A 27,794-nucleotide genomic window follows, 5' to 3' on the forward strand; every position below is an offset into this window, starting at 1 on the left:
TCAGCTTCAGCATAAGTCCTTCTAATGAATATTCAAGATTGATCTCCTTTAGGATGGACTGGTTGGATCTCCTTGCAGTCCAAGGGACTCTCAAGTGTCTTCTCCAACACCACAGTTCAAAAGCATCAATTCTTCGGCACTCAGCTTTCTTTATAGTCCAACTCTCACATCCATCGGAGAAGGCAATGGCACCCCACTCCAGTACTCGTGCCTGGAAAATCCCATGGACGGAGGAGACTGGAAGGCTGCAGTCCTTGGGGTCGCTGAGGGTCAGACACGACTGAGCGACTTCACTTTCACTTTTCACTTTCATGCATTGGAGAAGGAAATGGCAACCCACTCCAGTGTTCTTGCCTGGAGAATCCTAGGGATGGGGGAGCCTGGTGGGCTGCTGTCTATGGAGTCGCACAGAGTCGGACACGACTGAAGTGACTTAGCAGCTCACATCCATACATGACTACTGGAAAAACCATAGCCTTGACTAGATGGACCTTTGTTGGCAAAGTAATGTCTCTGATTTTTAATATGCTCTGTATATTGGTCATAGCTTTCCTAACAAGGAGCAAGCATCTTTTAATTTCAAGGCTGCAGTCAACATCTGCAGTGATTTTGGAGCCCAAGAAAAGAAAGTCTGTCACTGTTTCCATTGCTTCCCCGTCTATTTGCCATGATGTGATGGGACCAGATGCCATGACCTTAATTTTTTTTTTTTTTTAATTAGAATGTTGAGTTTTAAGCCAGTTTTCTCACTCTCCTCTTTCACCTTCATCAAGAGGCTCTTTAGTCCCTCTTCACTTTCAGCCGTAAAGGTGGTGTCATCTGCATATCTGAGGTTATTGATATTTCTCCTGGAAATCTTGATTATTATTCCTATTAAAGTAAGAATGATACTAATAGGTTAATAAATTTTAGGATACAATACCTTGGATAAAATAAATACTATACCTGTTAAACTTTTCATATAATTAAGTTCTCCTTGTGTATCTAAAGCATAAAATCATACAAATTCAGAAATATGTAAATGTTAAAGAAGAGCATCCCTGGTACACAGTAAAAAATTACTTTGCTAATCAGATCAGATCAGATCAGTCGCTCAGTCGTGTCTGACTCTTTGCAACCCCATGAATCACAGCACGCCAGGCCTCCCTGTCCATCACCAACTCCCGGAGTTCACGCAGACTCACGTCCATCGAGTCAGTGATGCCATACAGCCATCTCATCCTCTGTCGTCCCCTTCTCCTCCTGCCCCCAATCCCTTCCAGCATCAGAGTCTTTTCCAATGAGTCCACTATTCACATGAGGTGGCCAGAGTACTGGAGTTTCAGCTTTAGCATCATTCCTTCCAAAGAAATCCCAGGGCTGATCTCCTTCAGAAGGACTGGTTGGATCTCCTTGCAGTCCAAGGGACTCTCAAGAATCTTCTCCAACACCACAGTTCAAAAGCATCAATTCTTTGGCATTCAGCCTTCTTCACAATCCAACTCTCACATCCATACATGGCCACAGGAAAAACCATAGCCTTGACTAGACGAACCTTTGTTGCCAAAGGAATGTCCCCGCTTTTGAATATGCTATCTAGGTTGGTCATAACTTTCCTTCCAAGGAGTAAGCGTCTTTTAATTTCATGGCTGCAGTCACCATCTGTAGTGATTTTGGAGCCCTGAAAAATTAAGTCTGACACTGTTTCCACTGTTTCCCCATCTATTTCCCATGAAGTGGTGGGACCGGATGCCATGGTCTTCGTTTTCTGAATGTTGAGCTTTAAGCCAACTTTTTCACTCTCCACTTTCACTTTGCTAATAGACAAGTAAAGAAATCGTCAATATTCCCAAATCCATAAGAATGGAAATAACCTGTTTATTTACAGATGCATGTGAATAAAAGTTCATACCACTTGGTGGCAGTATAATACATTGGATTAAACGGGACTTTAGCACAAGAACTGATTTAGGTACAAATCTCAGTTACCTTATTCAATGATTCTATGAATTGAAGCAAATTTTATAGCCTTTCTAAGTCAAGTATCGGAGAAGGCAGTGGCACCCCACTCCAGTACTCTTGCCTGGAAAATCCCATGGACGGAGGAGCCTGGAAGGCTGCAGTCCATGGGGTCGCTTAAAGTCGGACACGACTGAGCGACTTCACTTTCACTTTTCACTTTCATGCATTGGAGAAGGCAATGGCAACCCACTCGTGTTCTTGCCTGGAGAATCCCAGGGAAGGCGGAGCCTGGTGGGCTGCCGTCTATGACGTCTCACAGAGTCAGACAGGACTGAAGCGACTTGGCAGCTGCAGCAAGTCAAGTATATAGTGGAAATAATTACATCTGTCTTGACTGCATCACATTAAAGCTGTGAGAATCACTTAAGAATTATTTCAAAGCATCTTCAATTTTAACATACTATATAGAAAGTCTCCAAACTTTCATTCACAGAATCACTGCAGTTATGAGGCTGTATAAGAAAGTAATAAATGTCAAAAGCAACAGAAGCAAAACTAATCACTGATGAGCTGACACTTGCAAAATTGGCTGCCACACCCCTGCTCTTCCCACCTGGCATTAGCCTCCATCTATGCCATGACATCAAGGAAGTTGTTGACTGTATTTCGCCAGCTGTCTGATGCTAAAACTTAATGCACACAGAGTGTACTATGCAAAATAACCTTGCTTCCAAAGTATTTAAGATTTTCTGAGAGCTTTGTGATTTGTTTAAATCAAATTAGAAATTAGTTTAAATCACAGGCAAATTTACTGAAAAATGGGAGAACAACAGAATTGTGCAAATTAATACTTTAAATATACAAAATCAACAGGGACACTAAGAAGATTAGTAGCTGCTTCAAAGGAGAATGAATTGAAGACTGAAGTATTAAAAGACACTCAATAAAAATAAAATCAGAGAGGTATTCTTTTTTGCAAAAGTGACACATTATATGATTATGTTATAAAACTCAAATAAGAGCTACAGTTACGCTACTCTGCTATTATAAAATCAGGTTGAAAAATAATGTCCCTCCTAAAATCTCAACACTTAATTCTTTCCATTCTAAAGATTATTGAATATATACAATTGTGGCTTAAATCTTAAATATAAGATAAACAATTTTCCAATAGTATCGTGCATTATTTTTCAAGATAAAGCCTACTGAACTCTCCTCCCCCACCATTTATTATGAAATGTTAGTTTTTCTTTTAGATCATGCAAGTGTACTTTATGCAAGTGTACTTTATCTAGTATTCAACTATACAATGAGGACTTCCAGTATGTTTTAAGATGATTTATTTCGGAAAAAATAAAGTTAGATTTGGAAATTGATAAAATAATTCAATGTGGTTAGATACATATCTTGGTGAGCCTTTGTTTTCTTTTTGTTTTTTTTACTCTGACTTGGTATCAACTGTGCTTTTTCTCACAAACGAATGGAGAAACAGCTAATGCTCTCAGATGGACTGTTTATTTATACACATAAGAATTTTTTGCAAATGCTTATTGACAATATATTTTCTTTTTTCATACATTGTTTCCTCATGTTTTCTTCTAGTTTTATATTGCTATTTTTTTAACTGATTAGAAAGAACCCCTCGTATATTCCTCGTAGTTCCTTATTTTATATATACATTTCAAATGCTTTCTGTGTTACTAGTCTTCAATTTTTGTTATAGTGTACACATGATTTACACTTGATTTTTGGTATTTTTCTTTATTGTTCCTTTTTTTTCTTTTTGAGAAACAGCAACAATATACTTTTTTTAAAATTGTTCCTTTCTTTTTTGACAGTTATGGAGGATCATTCTCTACCTAATGTATTTCTCTTTTGGTCTAGCCTCCACTTGACTCATTGCAAAAGACCCTGATGCTTGGGAAAAACCAAAGGCAAAAGGAGAAGAGGGCGGCAGAGGATGAGATGTTTAAATAGCATCACCAACTCAATGGACATGAATCTGAGCAAACTCTGGGAGATGATGAAGGACAGAGAAGCCCGTCATGCTGCAGTCCCTGGGGTTACAAAGAGTTGGACTGGACTTAGCAACTGAAGAGCAACAATCACATGACTTGATGGTTCTATGGCTGTACAAAGACCACTTTGTTCTGCTCTCTTTTGCCTAGACACCCTCAATTTTCTAATGCTCTTTTTGATTATTTTACTTGTCACAATGTTGCTTCCTCAGTAATCTGTAATCAGGAGAATGTCATTCTTGGTTGAACCAGATTCACAGTAGGTGATCAAAAATGATTATTCAGACATAAATATTCACTGGTAAAGTTTCTCGTAGGATGAAGGAAATTTAAATAGAGACATTTAGGTGGTGTAGAATAAGTATCTTTGGGAACATTGTTTTATTTATTTTTTAATTGAAGGATAATTGCTTTACAGAATTTTGTTGTTTTTTGCCATGAATGAGCCACAGGTATACATAGAAATTATGAAGGAGCATGTTGAAGGGTCCAGACTCTACATCAGATAACATGGATATAAATTCTAGCTCCAACACTACATTAAGTTGATCATTCTCCTTGCCACTCAGTTTCCTCATCTTTAAAGTGGGAATAATAGCCCTGAGAGAGTGGTTTAAATGGTTGAAGGAGATGGTGCATCTCCAAAATATAAGAATGCAATATTACTTTAATTATGTCATTTAAATAAATTATAAAAATCTTTATTTTTGCTATTTCCAAGTAGGTGAATACCTCTCTCATCTTTTTCATTCTTAGCTCTAATCATTTGTATATTTACAAGAACAAATTGCTCTTTACATTCCCTGGGCTTTGTCAACTCCATTAGTGTATTTTTAAAAGCTACATTTGTTAGGTATTCTGCTAGATGATCTAAATCCAAAGATTAAAACAAAGTTATCCTTTATATTTACAAAGATAACTTTAGTATTCATATGGTAAGTAAAAGGATATAAAAATTCATACAGTAACTGAATGATATTGGAGTCAACCTTTAGCTTTTTACTCTGCTCTTTTAGTTAACACCATAAAATTTATTCTATAATATTATTATTTCCTTTCTTTCAGGGCTTCCTTAGTAGCTCAGCTGGTAAAGAATCCACCTGCAATGCAGGAGACCCCAGGTGGATTCCTGGGTGAGGAAGATCTGCTGGGGAGGGAATAGGCTACCTACTCCAGTATTCTTGGGCTTCCTGGTGGCTCAGCTGGTAAAGAACCTGCCTGCAATGCAGGTGACCTGGGTTGGGAAGTTCCCCTGCAGTAGGAAACAGCTACCTACTTCAGTATTCTGGCCTGGAGAATTCCATGGACTGTAAAGTTCATGGGGTCACAAAGAGTAATATTGGGATCTGAATGATATTGGGGTCAACCTTTAGCTTTTACTCTGGTTTTTTAAATTAACACCATAAATTCTATTGCTGTAATATTATGGTTTCCTTTCCTTTAAAGCTTCTATCCTTTTTCTTCACTTCTTTTCCATATTCTGTTCCCTGCTGATGCTGCTGCTAAGTCGCTTCAGTCATGTCTGGCTCTCTGCGACCCCATAGATGGCAGCCCACCAGGCTCCTCTGTCCATGGGATTCTCCAGGCAAGAACACTGGAGTGGGTTGCCATTTCCTCCTCCAATGCATGAAAGTGAAAAGTCAAAGTGAAGTTGCTCAGTCGTGTCCGACTCCTAATGATCCCATGGACTGCAGCCTACCAGGCTCCTCCGTCCATGGGATTTTCCAGGCAAGAGTACTGGAATGGGGTGCCATTGCCTTCCCCCTTAATCCCTTATAGCCCCTTGAAGAATAGTCTTGAAGGATCCTTCCTTTAATTCCAAACTTCTCTTTTTTCCTAGCAATTCTTTTGGCAATACACTTGGCTCTCAACCACTTAGTTTTCTGATTCATATCTACTTAACACACATGCTGATCTAAATTATTATTTTTTTGTGCAAAATTTCAAACAAATCATGAAAGCATATTTGAAAAAATTTTAGGTGAACCACATTCTTCAAAATACTTCAGAGAAATACCATAAGCATTGTTTGAGAGGAAGTAAGCTGCCAGGAAAGGAAGAGATTGTGTATCCTTCTATAGTTGCTTTTCTTTGATGTAGAAAAGAATAATTTAGAAATTTGCACACAACTCTTGGCCGAAATTAAACTAAGTGTGTCTAGAATTCAAAGCATAAAATAATCTCTATTCTGTTACAGTGGAAATAATATTTTTGCTCATGTAAAAAGCCAAGCCCACCACTTGTACTCTAGAATCCATCTCCTCTTGATTTTTCTGAAAACATTACTTTTGCAATTATTTCTCTTCCACCTTTTTTGCAGTGTTGATTTTTATCTTTTCACTGATTCAATCCATAATCATTAAAGAAAAAGCAACCTAAAGGAACAAAAACCCCCATGCTCTAAGGTCCACCATATTTAAAATAAAATAATTTCCCTTGATCATATATTTTCCTCTAGCTATTATTCCATTATTCCTTCATTCTTCTCAGTATATATGTCAAAAGATTTGGCTAAATACACACTCTCAAATTCTTCATTTTCTGTTGTTTTTTGAACTCATTCCATTCTCTTCTCTTCACAAAATCATTTCTGATCAATATCACTAGGGACTTCCACATTGCCAAGTTAATGGCCATTTAACTATCCCTGTATTTCTTGACCTCTCAGCATCCTTTGACATAGTTTGCCACCTGTTGCTTAATAAAAACTTTCTTCTCTGTGTTTCCAAACACATCTCTTTCTTTTTTCTCTGACATCCTCAGCTACCATTTCTTAATCTCACTTACTGGCTTCTTCTCTCTTTTAGCTCTAAATGTTGGAGTTTCTCAAGGACAGTACTTAGCACTGTAAGTACATGCTTTGAGTGAGCTCATTCTGCTTCATATATAGTTCTTTTTCTTGAGTTACTGGTACAAATATCTAAATGCACACTAAGCATTTCCATTTGGATGTCTAATAGGCATCTCAGACTTATGTCCAAAATCAGATCACTCTTTTTCCAAATACAACTCCTCATTTCTTTCCTCTTGTCTTCTTGATTTTAGACAAAAGTCATATTTAATTTCTCTTATTACACACTTCTCTTGTGGCTCAGAGGGTAAAAAATCTGCCTGCAATGTGAGAAACTGGGTTCGATCCCTGGGTGGGGAAGATCCCCTGGAGAAAGGAATGGCAACCCACTCCAGTATTTTTGCTGGAGAATTTCATGGGCAGAGGAGCCTGGCGGGCTACAGTTCCTGGAGTCATAAAGAGTTGGACTCGACTGGGTGACTAACACACAGAAACATACATGACACATTCACTCCTTCTGTAATTTCCTTGGCTTTTTCTCAAAAATAAATTCCAAAGATAAGAATAACTGTATCATATAGAAAAACACCATTATTATACTTCTTCTTTTTTTTTTTTTGAGATTTAGAAATTTTTCTTTGATTTTTTTTAAAATTTTATTTTATTTTTAAACTTTACATAATTGTATTAGTTTTGCCAAATATTAAAATGAATCCGCCACAGGTATACATGTATTATACTTCTATATGTGAGATGCAGTGAGTAATTAGAGGGAAATCTGTGTCGTGAAATGGATACACTGGAAAGAAGTAAGTAAAATCTAAAATCAGCTTTAAATTTCCATTAGGGAACTAGAGAAGGGAGAATATTTTAAACCTAAAAGACACAGAAAAAAAGAAATAGTAAATATTTGAGCAGAAATAAATGAAACAAGAAAACAATAGAGAAAATCAGGGAAACCAAAAGCTGGTTTCAATAAGATTCATCAAGAAGCTTGGTATCAATAAGATTCATCAAACTCCAATCAGGATAAGAAGAAAAGAGAGAAGAGAGAAATTACCAATATCAGAAATAAGAGCTTTCATGGCAATAAAAACATAACCTAGATATACCAGAGACAATTTTATTCCCACAAATTTGATAACAGATAAAATGTGTCGATTCCTGGAAATACACAAATTATAAAAATTCGTACAGGGAGAAATAGATAAATTGAATAGTCCACATCTATTGAAGTAATTGAGTCAATTACTAGTATCTTTCCAAACCATAAAAAAAAAAAAAACAAACCCAAAGCCAAATGATGTCACTGGTGAATTCTACTAAAGTTGTAAGAAAGATGTAGTACCAATTCTCCACAATCTCATAAAGGAAATAGAAACAGAGAAAACACCTCCTGAGAAGACATTCTATGAAGCCAACATTACTGAAAGTAGAACGAAGACATTAAAAGAAAGTAAACCCACAGATTTACATCTCTCATGAACACACCAACAAAACAGTTAAAAAAAAAAAAAACTTTGCAAATTAAATCCAAAAATCTACAAAGGAAGTATACATCATGAACAGTTGGATTTTATTTCAGGTTTGCAAAGCAGGTTCAACATTCAAAAATCAATAAATATAATCCAGTCAATAAGCTGAGGAGAAAAGCGTGTAATCAAGTCAGCTGGAAGAAAAAAAAGTGAAAAAATCAATACCCATAAGCACTCTGAGCAAATAAAAAGCTTGATAAACAACACTTATTTAAAATCTACTGTTAACATCATGTTTCATGGTGAGGTACTTTTCCTTTTAAGCTCAAGAAAAAGGCAAGATGTCTACTCTTACCTCTCTTATTCAGCATTGTATTAGAAATTCTACCTCATGCAAGAAAATCAAGAAATAAAAGACATACAGATTAGAGAACAAAAACTAAAACTATTTCTTTTAGCAGATGATATAACTGTCCGGTTAGAGAACCCAAAAGAATCAACATAAAAAATTCTTGGAACTAAGAAGTGAGCACAGAACATTTGCAAGGTTTAAGGTTAGTAAATAAAAAGTCAATTTCATACATATATACCAGCAATGAACAACTTGAATTTAACATTTAAAAATCCCATTTACAATAGCATCAAAAATTGAAATATTTAGATATAAATCAAGCAAAATATGTACAGAATCTATATGTGGAAAACTATAAAGCACTGATAAAATGAATGACATCTAAGAAGATTTAGATCAATGGAGAGATATTTCATGTTCACATATTTCATGTTCACATGCCTTATAATATAGTCAACTCATTTTTGAGAAAGACACAAATACAATTCAATTGAAAAAGGAATGGGCTCCATTTAAAATAAAAACTTCTGTTCTGTTAAAGACACTTTTAAGTCACAAAACAGTAAAAAAAAAATTTGCAAAATATGAATCTCATTAAAGGACTTGCAGTCAGTGTAAATAATTCAATACTCAACAAAAACTGGCCGAACAATTCAATCAAAAAATTGGCAAAAGATTTGAAAAGACACTTCACCCAAGAAGATATAAAAATGGAAAGAGCACATGAAAAGGTACACCTGTTGCTAGGGAAATGCAAACTAAAATAACAATGAATTTCCACTAGGCACCTGCTAGGATGCTAAAATCAAAAGTTCTGACAATACCAATTGCTGATGAGGATGGGAAGCAACAGGGACTCATTCTTTGCTGGTGGAAATGCAAAGACATTCAAATTGAAAGACAACTGACATTTTTTTTTTAATAAAACTAAGCATAGTCTATCATATGATCAAGCAACTACTATTCTAGGTATTTACAAACTGATTTGAAAACTTATATCCACAAAAAAACAGCACATGAATGTTTATGGCAGATTGATTTATAATTGCCCCAAACTGGAAGCAGTCAAAATGTCTTTCAATAGGTGAATGAGTTTGCAAACTATGGTACTCAGATGATGGAAAGAGCGATAAAAAAGAATGAGCTATCCAGCCACAAAAATATATAGATAAATCTGAAATGCATATTTCATATTAAAAGACATTAGTTTGAAAATGCTCTATTTTACATAATTTCATTGATGTGTTATCTGGATAAAGCAAAACTGTAAAGAAGGTAAATATTGTCAAGGTTTGCATGAGAAGTAAGGTTGAAAAGTGAAACACGGGATGTTTCAGAGCAATGAAACTTTATTCTGCATGATATTGTAATGGTGTATTCATTACATTATGCTTTAGTAAAAACCCATGAAACTCACAGAATTTTATGGCAGAAAAGTGAATTTTAATGTACGCAAATTAAAAAGATCATGAAGTCTACTCTGTAAAATGGACAAGTGTTTTACTTGTTTAGGATGGGTGAGAATGGGTGTGGGTCTCCTATGACATGGAGGTAGAGTAAAAGTCACCATGAGGGGATACCAGGCATCTAATGAAACCCCCTACAACTATCCCATTACCTAGAATTAATAGTGATATTTGCGTTGAATGGATGTCCTACAAAGGCATGATTGTAGCAAACTGTGAGAAGCATCCACCACTGTTTAGAGGGATTTTTCTGGTGAAAACTTCCTGAGTACCTGTGAATCATTGTAGACTACCATGCTCTTATCTGGTGCCTACTTACTGACTTATCAGCCCAGAAAAACTGGGTGTCAAATTCATGAGACATTAGTAAGGTTTTCCCTATGGTGAACGAGTGATCACTGGTTGAATGGCTACAAAAGGAAAAAAGTAACCCTTCTGCTGCTGCTTAGCAATATGACATCTTTAGTTGAAAATTCTTAGTGGAATATGGCAGATATAGTTACTGACAAAGAGAAAAGCCAATGCTATATTTTAATGGTTTTTGGTACCATTTCCTTTTCTGTAACAGATTATAGGAGTAAGATGCACTGATGCTGTGAAGAGAACAAAATCTTTAAAGCCTGATGTACAGCTGCCAGGAGTAGGTTAACATTACAGTCATTCAAGATGAGACAGGAAAACATCAGCACAGCACTGGTGTTAAACGGGAACTAAGAAAATCCCTGAATGGGTTAAAATGGCATATAGAAGAAGAACCAAATGCAACACCATCACAGGGACTCAAAAGAATTATCCATCATGATGAAGAGGTCCTGTTATTCAGACCAGAAATTCAATAATAGGGACAGTAAATAGAATTGAAAACAGACACAGACTTCCAAACCTAACTTCATTGCATGTAATTAAAATCTCAGAGGAGTATAATGTGACAAGATATGGGGATTTTTATGCATGATTCCAGTGCTCAAAAATCACAAAAAACAATCTTATTTATAGTAATGCAACTTAAGACAATATTTGATATTTCAGTGCCAGTATACATATTCAGTGATGACATCTTCAAGACGACCCCAACAGAGTTCACTCAGTTAGTCACTGTGTATGGAGTAGCACTGGGTTTTTCTGTGTTGTTGAATTATGCACTAACAATGAAAAAGTAAGGAGACACTTACAGATATGTATATGAGAAAGTACTTGTGTTTGCACAGGAAATAAATCTCAACATTGTGAGATAAATCACTGTGCATGATGGGTTCTGAGATTGCAAATACAAATACAACTTGATTATACCAGATGAACAAGGAAAAGGATGCTTGTTTTATTTGTCACAATCACTGTGGCAAAAAAATCTTGTTTGGGAGAGCATATGAGTATATTACTATAGTTATTAATAGCCAACACACCAAGTGTTCATCCATGCAGTTTGGAGTTCTATTTCTGCCCTTAGAGGACATAAATGAAATTTTAAATACATTATGGAGAAGGCAGAAGAAAAATGAGATGACTTAGTGGATTATGTTTAGAAAGTATGAGTCTATGGAAGCAAGGCAGAGGCAGAAGAAGATCAAAAGCTCCAAGAGTTCCACCAGAAACTTGGAATGTTTACATATCAGTATTAAATGGCAACCACAAGATGAACAACAGAAAGTTGGAATTGCAAATTTCAACAGCTGATGGTAGTTCATCGTTTTTCAATTTGGAAATTAATTGAAGTGTTAAAGGTGAATAGCAAAACAATGAAAAATGATTGCCCAGATTCTTTGTATTTACACTTGAATATGGCCACCAACAGATAACATTGTCACAAAGATGGTGACAAAATTTGTATATACAAAATTATTAACAGATACTGCAAATATAAAACCAATAACCAGGTCCATATACACTTGAGAGCAACCACTTCTTGACTTAAAAGTAACCCTGCCAAACTTCACGGTAAGAAAGAATAAACTTGAAATCCATAACTGGCAATGAATTACAATAAAAATAACTCAAAAAACATTTCAATGAAGTTAATGTTTGTATTATTTAATGAATCATGGACCAAATGTCTCAATGGATGTTTTTGACAGGACCAAATGTCTTGTGAGGGATAAAGTATGTATACTAGAATTGAAAAATTAAGGAAGTTACTGGTGATGCTGATAACCATGATTCTCACTATTGAAGTGGGAGGTTGTAGAAATTCAAAGGAAGAGATTAGCACAATCCATGTTGTAACGTATTCGATTTGGCAGCATCAGCATAAACTTGTGGAGCCAACTGAAAAGCTCCCTATGGTCAAAGATTGAACCATGTGAACAATAAAATCAAGTAACATTAGATTGTCCCTCAAGACATAAAATGAATGTGAATGACTTTCATTGATATAAATGACTGAATGAATAAGTAAACGGAACACTAGTCAAACATCCTCTGCAGAATAAATCTAAATAATTTATGTAAATTGTCTCTTTTGAAAAAGTTGGAACATGAATCTCCACTGAAGTGCGGGCTGAGCATATTGACTTCCTTCTGAAGAGTACTTTGTGGAAATGGGGAAAAGTGAGTAATTTTGCAGTAGTTAAACCTGATGAACACCATTATAGTCAAATGACCAGTCACCCTCATTAGTTATGTTGATAAAAGTACCCTTCATCAGATGTGCTAAGAATGATTACTTATCCCTGTGGTCTTCCTCCAAAACCTATGTGTGTCAGTCATTCTGTCATGTCTCGTGTGACCTCATGGACTGTAGCCCACCAGGCTCCTCTGTTCATGAGATTTTCCAGGCAAGAATACCGGAATGTTGCCATTCCCTTCTCCAGGGGATCTTCCCAACCCAGGGATCAAAACATAGATTTCCTGCCTTGCAGGCAGATTCTTTACCATCTGAGCTACCAGGGAAGCCCTCTGAAAATATATGACCTAGTATAATGATGAGAAAAACGTCAGACTACCTCAGCTTAGGAGCATTTTGGAAAATATCTAATCAACATTCCTCAAAACTGTCAAAATTCAAAAAAAGAAAAAAGTGAGAAACTATCACAGTAGAGATATCCTAAGGAGATGTCAGAACTAAATGTATTGTGGTACCCTGAATGGGATTTATCCTTGAATATAAAAAGGTCTTAGGTCAATACTAAGGAAGAAGTACTGGACAAAAAGTGAATAAAGTATAGACTTTAATTAAAAATAATATATTAATATTGACCCATTAGTTCTGACAAATGTACTAATGCAACATGTTAATAATAGAGGAGGTGGAGTGTTGGGTATATGGTAACTCTGTAGTGACATCACAACTCTTCTGTAAATAATAAAACCGTCTTGAAAGAAAACATTTATTTAAATAATGAAGTTCCTCTCATTCTCCAACCATATCCTTTGTGGTTTCACAGCTCTAGGCTTTGTTTCAGTGCCACAGCTTGTAGGCACTGACTGCTTTTAATCAAGTGATGTCTCTCTTTCCATCTCATTCAAAGATGGATTATTCTGTTTATAGGATGTTTGGACAGATGCAAAACACAGAGGAATCAATGATGCAGAAGCCAAGGAAACATCCCTATCATTGCCAACATATGTGGACATGCAAAGGTAAGAATCCATAACCTTCCACGAGGCCACAGATTATACAGCTAGAATTTTCTATTGGTTTTTTAGTCTTAGATTTTTAATGAGAACTTTTAAGAACTAGAACTGGAGTCTATTATTCAGAAAATTCATAATCTTATTCTGAAATAATCAGTTTACATACATGTCTCCCCATTAGACTGTGCAGTTTTCTATTTCTGCAACCCTTCTATTCAGTCTAGTTTCTGGCATATAATTATATGTTTATAAATATTGTTTAATTGAAAGTAATGAATCAGATCTGACTTGACCTATGTTGAAAATTAAGAAAGTATTATAATGCTTATTTTGTTGAAGCAATGTTATAAAGACTGGCATCTGAGTTTTGCTTCATGAACTGATATAAATATATAACTGTTAAAATATTAAAAAAATATTTCAAACAAAATTTAGAAAGATGGATGGCTATAGTACTTAATTTTGCTTATGTTTCTACTTTAGACAGTAATTTTTAATATGATTCAATTCTTTTGATACTTTTGATATATTTTTCCCTTTTGGGTGTCAATTTGATATATTTTTCCTTCCTGGGTGTCAATCCCACTGAATATTATCTATTTCCAGTCCAGATGTACATAAAGGTAAATGACAAATTTTAGTGGAAATATTTTGACTACTTGATTGTCTAATAACCACCCATTTGATTATTATGTGAATTATAATTTTGGAACAGAAGTGTTAACATAAGAATAATATTCATTCACTAATACTGGTGAATTCTACAGAGTACTTTGGTGGTTGGTAGTGAGAATGGGGGGAAATGTTGAAATGATTACAAAATTCTAGTGATACTAATAAGTTCTGGTGATAACAGTTCTGGGGGTATAATGTACAACATGATGACTATAGATATCAATTCTGTACCATATACTAGAAAGCAGCAGTGAATGTGCATCATCGAAGTTATCACCACATCTGCACACAAAATGATAACGATGTGAAGTGAGGACTGCATTACTATGGTTGAACCCATGTCTCCTGCACACATCTCCTGCATTGTAGGCAGATTCTTTACTGCTGACCCACCAGGGAAGTCCCAATCACAGCCCAATGTATGTGTATATCAAATCACCCTGTTATAAACTTTAAACAAAGTGTGATATGTCAATTATATCTTAATCAAGCTGAAAAAATTTAAAAAACAATGAAGTAAATACTTAAAAACCAAAACAACAAAAAAAACCCAGAAAAATATATTTAATTATTAGATAAAGCATACTGGTGTCTTAGACTTCCCTGATGGCTCAGCAGTAAAGAATCTACCTGCAGTGCAGGAGATGCAGGAGATGTGAGTTCAATTCCTGGGTCAGGAAGATCCCCTGGAAAAGGAAATAGCAACCCACTCCAGTATTCTTACCTGGAAAATTCTATGGACAGAGGAGTCTGGCATTCTACAGTCCATAGTGTTGGAAAACGTGAAACATGACTGGGCATACACACGCAATTGATTCACCTCTTATTTTGAATTGATAAAACCAATTCTTTAAAGATAACTAAATATGTGTTCATGGTAACAGAATATGTACAGAGATTGTAGATTTCTTTCCATCACATTAATGTGTACTCTCAAAAGTTTGACATTTGTATTGTCAAGTACAAGTTAGCATTTGTCGTTGGCACATGACAACATCCACCTCCACAAGAATTAAATCATGTGTTGCTGCTGCTGCTGCTTTTCAACACATCCCAAAAACAGTTTGGGGTAGAGAGCAGAGTGCACACATCTCCTCTGTGCTTGAGTGACAAGTCTTCGGATAGTTAAATATTTTCACGATCCAATTTTATGAGCCCAATTCTTGTATTTCTCCATAGCTAGAAAAACTCTAAAATCTGTCACGGTGAGATGACTGTTTCTGTGACTAGCAAAGCTTCACAAGAATAGCAGAAATCTTTTGGAAAAAATACATGCTTGATTGCACACATTCCACCTTCACCAAAATCACTTATGTACTGACCTTCCCCTTGCCTCTTTGGAGCAACTTTTCAGAGCCATCTGAAATGCTCTCTCCCAGGCTGCAGTCCTCATTTTGCCCCAAAGGAAACTTAACTTGTAACTCTCTAATGTAGTGCATTTTTTTAAGCCAACAGTTTGACATATTTTCAAGTTTGTTTTAAATGCTTAAATGTTTCAGAAAGAAAAATTAATCATTACAGATAGCCCCAAATGTCCCAAATGGCATCACACTGCTCTGAAACTGACCAGCATTTCTGTGGTTACACTTGTTGCCACAGTGATAGGACTAACTGTTTGGGGTGAGTAAATTAAAGCTACACATTCAACTATAGAGATTAGTATGTTTCCTTTGGAGTTGTTTTTTTCTTTTTATACATTTCTCTAACTTTTTCAGAATCATTGTTCACATTTACCTAATATTCTCTTCCAATATTGTTTTATTTATGTTGGTATTAAATGACAAGGTTGATAATTTCATTAATTATTAATCATTTCCCCCTATATAGAGCAGGTAATAAATGTGATTTATACTCTGCTAGAAATTTTGTAATTAATTGGCAAACTATGGGTTTGACAGTCACAATTTGCTGAAGTTTTATGTTTTTGCAAAAGCACTTTGTTGAAAAAGATTTACACAATATGAGAGTTGGGAATTGAGTTTTATTTGGGGCAGAAGGAAGACTGACTCCTGGGAGGCCGTGATTCAGATAGCTCTGAGAAGCTCCTCCAAGGAGGAGCGGGGGGAGAAGCTAGATTATACAGAAGTTTTGCAACAAAGGGTGGGTAATCTGAACACCAAAAGATTATTGTTAATTACAGAAAATCAGATATCTCAAGTTAAGGAATTTGGCACTTGTTTATGTATGGGAAGATGCAAGAGTCTGGGCTCACTGAAATCATTCTTTTCATATGCATCTCAGCTATCTGGGGCCTATATCCTGTATTTTCATATCCTGAGCTTCTTTGGGGCTCACTCTCACAGGGAGTGGCTGCCATCTGATGGCGGTTAGATAGCAGGCATTCTCCTTCCTGAGTTCCCTTAGAGCTCACAGGCTCACTTTGGAGGGCTGCAATCGCTGATGATGGTGACATCCTTGTTTACTGATAAGGAAATACTTCATTTCTCAGTTGGTTAACAATGTAGGTTTGACAGTCCCAATCTATGAACTGAGGTTTTATATTTTGGTGAAAGTACTTAATTTTATGAAAGCTGATTTGGGAGAATGGCATTGAAACATGTATAATATCATATATGAAACGAATTGCCAGTCCAGGTTTGATGCAGGATACAGGATGCTTGGGGCTGGTGCACTGGGATGACCCAGAGGGATGCTACGGGGAGGGCGATGAGAGGGGGGTTCAGGATGGGGAACACGTGTATATCCATGGCAGATTCATGTTGATGTATGGCAAAAGCAATACAATATTGTAAAGTAATTAGCCTCCAATTAAAATAAATAAATTTATAATAAAAAAACAACTTACGGAGTTTACATATGACGATATTTTGAAGTTTTGACAAAATTTATCAGCTGCTTGAAAATTTAAGGCTGAGTTAAATTTAAGATTTATTATACAATGAGCTCTACTTCAACAAGAGCTACAGTCTTACCTATTATTGTTTCCATTTGCTGCATCCTATTACATGTTAGGAGTTGTGACAAATATCTTATACTTACTAACTTTCAGCCTTCCATCAACTCTAAGTTAATTAAATATTTCCCCTTTTTATATATGAAGAACCTAAGGAAAAGAGAAGCTACATCACTAGTTCAAAATCACACAGAATTCTAACCTATTATACCAAACAGAACCGTTCAACTTCAGCTTCTTCAGCGTTACTGGTTGGGGCATAGACTTGGGTTACTGTGATATTGAATGGTTTGCCTTGGAAACAAACAGATCATTCTGTCGTTTTTGAGATTGAATCCAAGTACTGCATTTTGGACTCTTTTGTTGACCATGATGGCTACTCCATTTCTTCTAAGGGATTCTTGCCTGCAGTAGTAGATATAATGGTCATCTGAGTTAAATTCATCCATTCCAGTCCATTTCAGTTCTCTGATTCCTAGAATGTCGACGTTCACTCTTGCCATCTCCTGTTTGACCACTTCCAATTTGCCTTGATTCATAGACCTAACATTCCAGGTTCCTATGCAACATTTCTCTTTACAGTATCAGGCCTTGCTTCTATCACCAGTGACATCCACAGCTGGGTATTGTTTTTGTTTTGGCTCCATCCCTTCATTCTTTCCGGAGTTATTTCTCTACTGATCTCCAGTAGCATATTGGGTACCTATCGACCTGGGGAGTTCCTCTTTCAGTATCCTATCATTTTGCCTTTTCATACTGTTCATGGGGTTCTCAAGGCAAGAATATTGAAGTGGTTTGCCATTCCCTTCTCCAGTGGACCACATTCTGTCAGTCCCCTCCACCATGACCCGTCCGTCTTGGGTGGCCCCACACAGCATGGCTTAGTTTCATTGAGTTAGACAAGGCTATGGTCCATGTGATTAGATTGGCTAGTTTTCTGTCAGCATGCTTTCAGTGTGTCCACCCTCTGATGCCCTCTTGCAACACCTACCAACTTACTTGGGTTTCTCTTACCTTGGAGGAGGAGTATCTCCTCACCGCCGCCCCTCCTGACCTTGAAGGTAGAGTAGCTCCTCTGGGCTCTCCTGCGCCCACGCAGCCATCACTCCTTGGATGCGGGGTAGCTCCTCTCGGCTGCTCCTGCGCCGTCGCAGCCTGGCACTCTTGGCTACCGCCCCTGACCTCGGATGTAGGGTAGCTCCTCTCGGCCACGCTTCTGCGAGGTCCGTCACAGCCAGCAGGCTTCTGCTGCGCGGTCCGTACAGACCTTTTAGAACTAACACTCAAAAGATGTCCTTTTCATTATAGAGGACTGGAATGCAAAAGTAGGAAGTCAAGAAACACCTGGAGTAACAGAAAAATTTGGCCTTGGAATATGGAATGAAGCAGGGCAAAGGCTAATAGTGTTTTGCCAAGAACACGCACTGGTCATAGCAAACACCCTCTTCCAACAACACAAGAGAAGACTCTACACATGGACATCATCAGATGGTCAATACTGAAATCAGACTGATTGTATTCTTTGCAGCCAAAGATGGAGAAGCTCTATACAGTCAGCAAAAACAAGACCAGGAGCTGACTGTGGCTCAGACAATGAACTCCTTATTGCCAAATTCAGACTGAAATTGAAGAAAGTAGGGAAAACCACTAGACCATTCAGGTATGACCTAAATCAAGTCTCTTATGATTATACAGTGGAAGTGAGAAATAGATTTAAGGGACTAGATCTGTTAGAGTGCCTGATGAACTATGGACAGAGGTTCATGACATTGTACAGGAGACAGGGCTCAAGACCATCCCCATGGAAAAGAAATGCAAAAAAGCCAAATGGCTGTCTGGGGAGGCCTTGCAAATAGCTGTGAAAAGAAGAGAAGCAAAAAGCAAGGAGAAAAGGAAAGATATAACAATCTAAATGCAGAGTTCCAAAGAATAGCAAGAAGAGATAATAAAGTTTTCCTCAGCGATCAGTGCAAAGAAATAGAGGAAAACAACAGAATGGGAAAGACTAGGGATGGGATCTCTTCAAGAAAATTAGAGATACCAAGGGAACATTTCACGCAAAGATGGGCTTGATAAAGGACAAAAATGGTATGGACCTAACAGAAGCAGAAGATATTAAGAAGAGATGGCAAGAATACACTGAAGAACTGTACAAAAAACATCTTCGTGACCCAGATAATCACGATGGTGTGATCACTCACCTAGAACCAGACATCCTGGAATGTGAAGTTAAGTGGGCCTTAGAAAGCATCACTACGAACAAAGCTAGTGGAGGTGATGGAATTCCAGCTGAGCTATTTCAAATCCTGAAAGATGATGCTATGAAAGTGCTTTACTCAATATGCCAGCAAGTTTGGAAAACTCAGCAGTGGCCACAGGACTGGAAAAGGTCAGTTTTCATTCCAATCCCAAAGGAAGGCAATGCCAAAGAATGCTCAAACTACCGCACAATTGCACTCATCTCACATTCTAGTAAAGTAATGCTCAAAATTCTCCAAGCCAGGCTTCAGCAATATGTGAACCGTGAACTTCCAGATGTTCAACCTGGTTTTCGAAAAGGCAGAGGAACCAGAGATCAAATTGCCAACATCCGCTGGATCATGCAAAAAGCAAGAGAGTTCCAGAAAAACGCCTATTTCTGCTTTATTGATTATGCCAAAGCCTTTGACTGTGTGGATCACAATAAACTGTGGAAAATTATGAAAGAGATGGGAATACCAGACCACCTGACCTGCCTCTTGAGAAACCTACATGCGGGTCAGGAAGCAAGAGTTAGAACTGGACATGGAACAACAGGCTGGTTCCAAATAGGAAAAGGAGTACTTCAAGGCTGTATATTGTCACCCTGCTTATTTAACTTATATGCAGAGTACATCATGAGAAATGCTGGACTGGAAGAAGCACAAGCTGAAATCAAGATTGCTGGGAGAAATATCAATAACCTCAGATATGCAGATGACACCACCCTTATGGCAGGAAGTGAAGAGGAACTAAAAAACCTCTTGATGAAAGTGAAAGAGGAGAGTGAAAAAGTTGGCTCAAAGCTCAACTTTCAGAAAATGAAGATCATGGCTTCTGGTTCCATCATTTCATGGGAAATAGATGGGGAAACAGTGGAAACAGTGTCAGACTTTATTTCTGGGGCTCCAAAATCACTGCAGATGGTGATTGCAGCCATGAAATTAAAAGACTCCTTGGAAGGAAAGTTATGAACAACCTAGATAGCATTTTCAAAAACAGAGACATTACTTTGCCTAGAAAGATCTGTCTGGTTAAGGCTATGGTTTTTCTAGTGGTCATGTGTGGATGTGAGAGTTGGACTGTGAAGAAAGCTGAGCATTGAAGAACTGATGCTCTTGAACTGCGGTGTTGGAAAGACTCTTGAGAGTCCCTTGGACTGCAAGGAGATCCAACCAGTCCATTCTAAAGGAGATCGGTGCTGGGTGTTCTTTGGAAGGACTTATGCTAAAGCTGAAACTCCAGTACTTTGGCCACCTCATGTGAAGAGTTGACTCATTGGAAAAGACTCTGATGCTGGGAGGGATTGGGGGCAGGAGGAAACGGGGATGACAGAGGATGAGATGGCTGGATGGCATCACCGACTCAATGGACGTGGGTTTGAGTGAACTCTGGGAGTTGGTGATGAACAGGGAGGCCTGCCGTGCTGCAGTTCATGGGGTCACAAAGAGTCAGACACAACTGAGCGACTCACTGAACTGAACTGACACCAAACAGGTGCAAATGTAAATATATATTTTTTTAAATTTTTATTATTTAGATAACTTGTTTTTGTTGTTTCTACTTACATTTTCCTAAGTGAAATTCTCTGAGTCTCTAAACTTATTATCCTTTGTCAAATTATAAGGCTAAAATGCTATAAACAGATGTCCTCTCAATCAGTATTTCGTAAATTTGTTTGCAGTTTCATATTATCCGATGCAATGGACATGACCTTGGGCAAACTTTGGGAGATGGTGAGGGACAGGGAAGCCTGGCGTGGTGCCATCCATGCGGTTGCAAAGAGTGGGCAACTGATCAACAACACTGACAGATAATTAAAAGGCCAAGGCTTATATTTGTAGGAATCTAACTAGTGTTACTACTTTTCTTCATTTCTTAGTAAGTCACCTAAGCATATATTCCTGCAGTGACAACCCCAGCAAGAGGTTCAGTAGTGAGAATGGAACCAAAGATTCCAACTGCATGAATCTTTCTCCCAGGAAGCAGCACAACAGTACAAACTTCATAAGTAAGTGGTTTTATTTCATTGTGTTTTGGGGGAGGAAAACACCAGTTAACAGAAGAAAATGGTTCATCTGTGTGCATACGAGAGCTAACAAAAGAAGTGGCTGGCTAAATGGTCAAAGTTAATTGTTTGTATACTTATGCTTCAATAAGGAAAAGAATTGTTCCTTAGTCACTAAGTCATGTCCAACACTTTGTGACCCCATGGACTGTAACCTGCCAGTCTCCTCTGTCCATGGAATTTCTCAGGCAAGAATATTAGAGCAGATTGCCATTTTCTTCTCCAGGGGATCTTCCCAACCCAAGGATCAAACCCACATCTTCTGTATTGGCAATGGATTCTTTATCACTGAGCCACCAGGGGAAAGAAAGACAGAAGAAATGACTCTGATGGGAAAAACAATATGGGTTTTTGGGAAAGACAAGTGGGTTTTTCAGGACACATTGGAACTAATGAAGTTTGTGACAGTGTCTATTTTAGCAGGCATGAGTAGTCTTTCCCTTTTCTTCGTGCCCATAAGATTTCCCCAGAGAAGGAACTTAAGGTAAGTTTCCTATCAGTTTCTTTCATGGGAGTTGTTTTTACCCTAAAGAGGGTATTCATGGCAGCCTCACTTCTCAGAAGGTAACTGAGCAGGACCCCATGGGGCCTTTCTGGGTGGGACAGAACTTCCCCCAAATCCTCTGCTTTAGCCCCTCTCTGAAGGGTCTAGCTAATAGTATTTGGTACGTATTTCCAGAGGTGTTTTGTAGATGTTAAAAAACCTCCCCCTCTCCAACAAATGGAAGATGTTAACTACTTGATGACCTTGAGTACAGAGCCCCAGGCCTGCTGGAGCCTAAGAACTGATGATGTTCACCCTTGTAACACTGCCTTATTCCCTCACCATCAGCCATCAGAGAACTGTGCATGAGCTGATCACAGACCTTGCAACCTCCCTTCCTCATCTGGCTTTCAAAAGTTCTTTGCCAAAATCCTTCAGGGAGCTGTGAGTTTTTTTTAGGGTAGAAGCCACCCTTCCTTGCATGGCCTTTCAATAAACCTTGCTCCAGACTGATGCTTTGCTTTGCTTGACACATGACCTGAAGTTAACAAGTTAGCTTTTTGTCTGATAAGCAAAGCTCAGAGGAGGCTTCTTCCTGCATCTGTTGAATCTGAAGTTGTTTTTCAGCTTAAAATAATTCTCATATAAAAATGGAATATTTTAGGCTGGTGAATTCAGATCCTTTTCAGTATTTTGAAGATGATTTTCTTATTGTAATTATTCACTTTGGTTCCTGGAACTGAACTCTGGTTCCCGTTAATCTGTTCAGGTTCACTACTTAGGTTTAAGTACTGCTCACTTACCTTGCAGCTGCTAAAACTCTTCAATACCACTGTCTCCAGCAGTCAACTTGTTGCTACTTCGAATGTTACAATTCTCTTACTAGTCAACAAACATATCACTATCTCTTCCTATTTTTCAAATTCTTAATTTATTAATTTGACATCACATACTTATTAGGCAAATATAAAATACTTGGTTTAATGATGAGATGGCAAAAAACTTAAGAAAAAGTCCCTACCCACAAGATGCATATGTGTGTAATGAGAAATAGTAAAGATATAATCAAATGCCTTTTTCATGTGAGGTTTAACTGATGAAACTTTTTCCTGACAGAGGTCTAGAGTAGCTTCCTGTGTGAGGCATTAGAAACTTGAAAGGTAAGGTGAGCTCAGGATGTGGAGTGTGGTTAAGGATGATATGATAATAGATATTGTTTTGGAGCAAAGGGCTTGCTGCCTAACACATGTAAAATTCCATACTTGGCATCAGCTTTTGAGAGAAGGAGAAGCTTTATCGTGAGGTCAACCAATAAGGAGATAGCAGACATGTCTGTTAATCTGTCTTCCTAATCTGAGTTTCAATCATGCTTCTATGAATTAGGGGAGGAGGGTGGTATGTGAAATTTCTGATATGGCATGTGTTGACTAAAGAAATATTCACAATCTGAAAGTCAAGAGTTTTGTTTTATTTGGTGGGGATTTTTGGAACTCTGAGCCTGAGAGGCAGCATCTCCAGTAACCCTAAGAGAACTGCTCTGGGGAGGTGATGGGGTGAGCTAAGATATATAGGAGTTTTGCATCAAAGGGCAGGTTATCAGGCAGTCCAAAGATTACTGTTAAATAAAGAAATCCAGAAATCACAAGTTAAGGAATTTAGCCCTTTTCTATGTATTTGTTGCTGTTGTTCAGTAACTCAGTCATTTCTGATTCTTTGTGACGCCCTTGGACTGCAGCACAGCTAGGCTTCCCTGTCCTTCACTATCTCTTAGAATTTGCTCAAACTCATGTCCTTCATGTCAATGATGCCATCTAACCATCTCATCCTCTGTCAACCCCTTCTCATAGCTTCATTTAAAAACTTAATCATACACTACTTTGTATAAAATATATAACTAAAGAGAACCTTCTGAATAGCACATTTAGTGCTCTGTGGTGACCTATATAGGAAATAAATCCCAAAAAAAGAAGGGATATATGTATATATGGGCTTCCCAGGTGCTGCAGTGGTAAAGAATCCACCTGCCAGTGCAGGAGGCACAAAAGACATGGATTCAATCCCTCAGTTGGGAAGATCTCCTGGAGTAGGAAATGGCAACCGACTCCAGTATTCTTGCCTAGAAAATTCCATGGACAAAGGAGTCTGGCAGGCTAGAGTCTGTGGAGTCACAAAGAGTCAGACAAGACTGAGCACACACACATATGTATATGTATAGCTGATTCATGTTGCTATACAGCAGAAGCTAATATATTTCAAACCAACAAAAATTAATTTAAAAACCGTCATGAATCAGGTATTAGAGTACAAAACTCACTATTTTTTAAAAATATAGTGGGAAAAAGTTAAATTTTAAAAAGTCTCTTTACCCATTCCTTTCTTCCCTCCCTCAGTCTCAGGAATTAGAGATGATCTAGATAAAATATTCTTGAGGAAGGTGGTAGAACCTTTACATCTCAAGGCACACAGAGAGAAATGCAAGTTTCTCCTAGAAAATTAGCTTCCACCAACTGAATATGTGGGCTTCCCAGGTGGCTCAGTGGTAAAGAATTCACCTGCCAATGCAGGCGATGCAGATTTGATCCCTGGGTCTGAAGATCCCCTGCAGGAAGAAATGGCAATCCACTCCAGTATTCTTTCCTGGAAAATTCCATGGAGAGAGGAGCCTGGTAGGCTACAGTCCATGCGATCAAAAAGAGTTGTTCATGACTTACCATTAAACAACAACAGAAACTGAATACGCAAAAAGCAGTTTTAGGATGCTCAAACAGTTCCATTTTGAGCATTTTTGGGGCAAGATTTCCTTCAATTTCTAAATAGCCATTCTTGTCTCCAGGGGATATTCCCCACCCAGGGATCAAGCCCCCATCTTCTGCATTGCAGGTAGATTCTTTACTGTCTGAGCCACCAGGGGGTTACCTTTCTAAATAGCCAATTCAGTTTAAATTTGAAGAAGTAACATCACTCACTCACACTCACATACCTCTCCTCAGATGACCTTGAATCAGCATTTAAGTTACCATAAGGACTTGCTAAGGAATGTCAATACCAGGAAGAGAGAGCAGGATTTGGACTCTCTCTCTATCTCACACACACCCACATGCACACAGAGAGTTCAGATTATATGTGCTAATATACTATGATAAAAGTACACATAGTTGATTTTAGTTGCATTTCTTATATAACAGAGAAATTAAATGCAAAATTGCACATATTAAATATTTTTATTTTTATTCTGTTAAATGCCTGTTCATCCTCTTTGCCCTTTTTGCAAAAAAAAAAAAAAAAAAAAAAAGGAGTGCTTATTTTTTCTTATTTATATGTTTATTTTAAAATATGAAAATTAACCTTTCTCATAAGTTATGATCATTTTCTAAGTAAAAAACCCACCTAAAGCTATACGTTTTTGCTTATTTGCATAGTTAAATGCCATGAGTTATGCTAAAATATATGTATAGTCTTGATGTTGAGATGGGACTGTTGATGGCCAAAATCCTGGCTTTCTCTGCCCACCAAAGCCTAATAAAAAATATGGAGAGTTTGGAGGAGATAGAAAGGTGGCTTTAATTCTCAACCAGTGGAGAGGGCAAAACAGTAGGCTCATACCTCAAAAACTGTGTCCCCCCTCCCATGAAGAAATGAAAGAGTTATTCACTCAGTCTTGTCCCGTTCTTTGCAGCCCCATGGACTGAAGCCCACCAGGCTCCCCTCTGTCCATGGAATCCAGGCAAGAATACTGGAGTGGGTAGCCATTTCTTTCTCCAGGGTATCTTTTAAGATGCAAGGACTCAGCTTGAAGTACAATTATTATTAATTTTTCTGAATATATAAATAAATTCCTGAATATAGATTTATTTTCTGAGTATAGATTTTATTCATTTCTGAGTATAGATTTATTTTAATGCTTTTTTCCCAAGTTTTTCCTTTTCATGGTGATATGTCTGGAGGTTCTTGGGGCATAGAGATATTGGGATCATGGTAAACATTTTGTTTTACAAAGTTACTGATAAAGTATGCTGTGAAACATATTATTCTGCATCAAATGTGACTCTGAAAAGGACATTTTATTTTTCAGAGTGGTTTTCCCCTGATACCTTTTAGATATCTAGGCATTTAGCCTCTCTGTTTAGGTTTTTCTATCTCCTATCTATTTCTAAACTATATGACCTTTAGTAAGTTATTTTAGTTGCCCTCTTTATTCTTTGCTTAACCTTAGCTTTAGTGCCTTTATTTCTGAAATGTGGAACATGAAGTTAATAATTTTATGTCATAAATGTCATATAAAGAAAAACATTTTATACATTCATATGAATAAAGAACTCAGGAAATTACTTAATTGTAGCCCTTAATAGTAGGGACAGGGAAGACTGGCGGGCTGCAGTCCATGGGTTTACAAAGAGTTGGACACCACTTGTGTGCTTAGTCATGTCTGACTCTTTGTGACCCCATAGACTGTAGCCCACCAGGCTCCTCAGTCCATAGGGATTCTTCAGGCAAGAATACTGGAGTGGGTTCCCGTGCCCTCCTCCAGGAGATCTTCCCAATCCACAGATCAAATCCAGGTCTCCTGCATTGCAGGCAGATTCTTTACTGTCTGAGCCACAAGGGAAGCACAAGAATACTGGAGTGGGTAGCCTATCCCTTCTCCAGGGGACTTTCCTGACCCAGGAATCATACTGGGGTCTCATGCATTGAAGGCGGATTCTTTATCAGCTGAGCTACCACTTAGCTACTGAGTAACAAAAATGACTATTTCTGGCATTTATCTCTTTGTCTGCCAAGAGTCAGAAGTGACTTAGCAACTGAACAACAACAATCTCTTTAAAGACTATCAGTGGAGGAGGCGTTCATCTCTTAAAAGTGAGACAAAATATTTTTTAAAAGAAATTGTTTACAAAATTAGTGCCAAAATTGATTTTGATATCCAAACCTTGTTTTCAAGTCTATTTCTTCTTTTTTTATGTTTTAGGAAACCCTAGCCAAAAGTTATGCCTAATGGCTGGGTGCAGAAGAAAGGGAAATGCTATAACTTTTTCAAAACCTATCAATCATGGATCGATAGCCAAAAATTCTGTTCAACAATGAAATCACATCTCTTGGTGATCCAAGATAAGGCTGAATTGGTAAGAGCTCATTTGCCATGAAAAAGGAAAAAAAAAAGCCCTTTTAAAACTAAGAGAAGAGCTTCTGTGTGCTCAGTGGTGTCTGACTCTTTGTGACCCCATGGACTATAGCCCACCAGGTTCATCTGTCCATGGATTTCCCAGGCAAGAGTACTGGAATGGGTTGCCATTTCCTTCTCCAGGGAAATCTTCCCAACCCAGGGATCAAACCTGGGTCTCCTGCATTACAGGCAGATTCTTTACCGACTGAACCACCAGGGAAGCCCAGAGAGGTGCTCATCAAAGGCGCTACTCATATCTGACAATATTCCTGGTATCTTGGATAGGACAGATGGAGGCTCCTTAGTGTTATTATTTATTTTCCCCATAAACATCAGTCTTCTTCAAGACTGCACATTGGTAGGCAAAAGGATAGCTATCTCTCCTTTGGGAAGACATTAATTCCTAGTTTTTGCTTCAAATTCTCTTTGCACCCCTTCATCAGTTGCTGTGTATATCATCCTCATGAATTCCATTAAGTAGCAAATACCTTTACACAATATATGCAAGAATACTTCGGAAACCTTTCCATATTAATTTCCTACCTTAAGTATGTAGAAAACCTCTTCAACCTTCTTAAGATTTTCCTGATTAGGAGGATAAATAGCAAAACCTTTTAAAGTCTAAACAAAGGCCAGAAGAA

The 27,794-nt window shown here is 37.6% G+C and overlaps 1 long non-coding RNA gene across 1 annotated transcript; it reads right to left on the minus strand.

Moving 5' to 3' along the window:
- Window positions 1-740: 740 nt before the first annotated feature.
- Window positions 741-27,744, minus strand: LOC129641375 (uncharacterized). The gene is made up of 3 exons (XR_008709312.1): window positions 27,697-27,744; window positions 18,217-18,546; window positions 741-870 (listed from the first exon to the last, which is right to left on the minus strand). It is a non-coding gene; the product is annotated as an uncharacterized LOC129641375 (long non-coding RNA).
- Between the last annotated feature and the right edge of the window lie 50 nt (window positions 27,745-27,794).

This window comes from Bubalus kerabau, chromosome 1 (assembly GCF_029407905.1).
Source record: "Bubalus kerabau isolate K-KA32 ecotype Philippines breed swamp buffalo chromosome 1, PCC_UOA_SB_1v2, whole genome shotgun sequence".
Lineage (NCBI taxonomy): Eukaryota > Metazoa > Chordata > Mammalia > Artiodactyla > Bovidae > Bubalus > Bubalus kerabau.